This window comes from Priapulus caudatus, unplaced genomic scaffold, assembly GCF_000485595.1.
Source record: "Priapulus caudatus unplaced genomic scaffold, Priapulus_caudatus-5.0.1 Scaffold680, whole genome shotgun sequence".
NCBI lineage: Eukaryota > Metazoa > Priapulida > Priapulimorpha > Priapulimorphida > Priapulidae > Priapulus > Priapulus caudatus.
The window spans coordinates 155,773-158,451 of record NW_014577741.1 but is presented as its reverse complement, the minus strand read 5'-3'; positions in this window follow the sequence as shown (position 1 = coordinate 158,451).

Genomic DNA, 2,679 nt, shown 5'->3' with positions numbered 1-2,679 from the left:
GTTGAGAGAGAGAGAGAGAGAGAGATCGAGAGAGAGAAGATAGAGAGGTGTTTGCGTTGATTTGTGTTGGTGTGTGACAGAGAGAGAAGAGAGCGCGAGCACAGAACCAGAGCAGGTGTGCGCCTGCGCGGTGTGTGTGTTGAGCGAGAGAGAGCGAGAGATTGAGCTGGTGCCGCGCTGTGTTGTGTGTGTGTGACGAGAGAGAGATGTGTGCATGTTTGTGTTTGTGTGTGTGTGTTTGCGCGCGCGCGTGTGTGTGCATGTATGTGTGTGTGTGTGTGTGTGTGTGTGTGTCGTGTGTGAGAAAAGCGAGAGAGTGCAGAGAGAGAGGTGTGCGTGTTTCATGTTGTGTGTGGGACAGAGAGAGAGAGAGAGAGAGAGAAGAGAGCAAACCAGAGGGATCAGGCATGCTCAGCCGAAAAGCCGTTGACACCGTTGGCTGTCTGACGTTGGGCCCAACGTTGTCCAATATGACGTTGGGCCAACCGTTGGCACGGCGGAGCAAAAATGGGTTTGGGCAACGTTTGTCAATATTACGGTTTGGACAACGGTTTGGCACGCTGAGCAAAAAGACGTTGGAATCTTAACGTTGGCTTTCTGAAGTTGCGGCCAACGTGTGGCAATAATGACGTTGCCGGCCAAACGTTCGCAATATTGACGGTTTGCGGCCAACGTCGCCCCACCGTTTGAGGCCAAGCGTTGGGCCCAACGTTGGGCGCAACGTTGGGCCCAACGTTAGTCACGTTAGCGACTGAGCTGAAGACAGCCGATTGGCCAACGTTGCGCCCAACGTCCAGACGCCAACGTTGAATCAACGTCTTTTGCTCAGCGTGCCAACGTTTGGCTCCAACGTAATATTGACACGATTTGGCCCAACCGCTTTTTGCTCAGCGTGCCACGTTCGGCCCAACGTCATATTGACAACGTTGGCCCAACGTCAGACAGCCAAACGCGTGGTGTCCAACGGCTTTTTCAGCTGAGCACCGCCTGATCCCTCTGCGTTCTCTCTCATCTCTCTCTCTCTCTCTCTCCTGTCACACACAAACATAACACGCACACCTCTCTCTCTCACTCTCTCGCTTTCTCACACACCACACCACACACAACACACACCACCACATACACTGCAACACACACGCGAGCGGCGGCAAACACACACACACAAACACAAACATGACACATCTCTCTCTCTCACACACACACATACACACGCGCCAACACCTCTCTCTCGCTCTCTCTCGCTCACACACACACGCAGCGCGCGCACACCTCTCTAGGTTCTCTCGCGCTCTCTCTCTCTCTGCTCACACACACCAACACAAACACGCCACACCTCTCTAATCTCTCTCTCTCTCTCTCTCTTCTCTCTCTCTCTTCACACCACACACACACACACACACACACACACACACACACACACACGCACGCGCGCGCGCTAGCGCGCGCGCACACCTCCTCTCTGCTCAGACTCTAATACACTCCCCTCTCAGGTTTCTCTCTCTCTCTCACACACAACCGCTGCCGCGCGCGCAACCTCTCTCTCTGACACATACACACATCCCTCTGTTGGTTCTTCTCTCCCCCCCCACTCTCCGTCTCTCTTCTCTCTCTCTCTCTCTCTCTCTCTCTCTTGTCACACACACAAACACAAAACACGCACGACCTCTCTCTCTCCCACACACACAACACACACACACCACCACACACACACACACACCACACACCACACACACAACACACACACACACACAGCACACACACAACGCACACCTCTCTCTTTTTTCTCCCCACTCTCTCGCGCTCTCGTCTCTTTCTCTCGTGCTTCTCTCTCTCTCTTCACACACACATACAACACGATGCACACACCTCTCTCTTCTGAACATACACACTCCCTCTCTGGTTCTTCTCTCTCTGTCACGCACACAACACAAACAGCGCCACACCTCTCTCTCGTTCTCTCTCTCTGCTTCTCTCTCTCTCTCTCTCTTTCTCTCTCTCTCTCTCACACAACACACACACACACACACAACACACAGCCACTCACAACACACACACACACACACCACATGCGACACCTCTCCCTCTCTCCTCTCTCTTCTGTCAACACAGCACACAAAACACGCACCACCTCTCTCTCCCTCTCTCTCTCTCTCTCTCTCTCTCTCCTCTCTCTCCTCTGCTCACACACACACGCACACCTCTTCTCTTCTTCTCTTCTCGTCTCTCTCTCTCTCGTCATCTCTCTCTCTCTCTTTCTCTCTTTCTCTCTCTCTTCTGCTCTCTCTCTCTCTCTCTCTCTCTCTCTCTCTCTGACAACATACACATCCTTCTCTGGTTCTCTCTCTCTCTCTCTCTCTCTCTCTCTCTTCTCTTCTCTCTCTCTCTCCTCTCTATCTCTCTCTCCGAAAATGCGGTAACAAAATCGGCAACTAATAAATATTCTGTTCGAAAGATGCATTCCAGCCAGTATGTTTCTATCAGTGACATCGTTAAAAACATTGTACCATTGATTGATGCGTATGTCAAGTGGTACAATCGTTAGGAAAACCGACAACAGCAGCTTACGTTTGCGTGACTTAGCAGAGTGTTTGTGAAACTGTGTGCAAGTCACACGGTAGAAATTCGACAGATTAGATATTTATTTGATTTCGATTTTACGAGGAGAATTATATTAAAGAA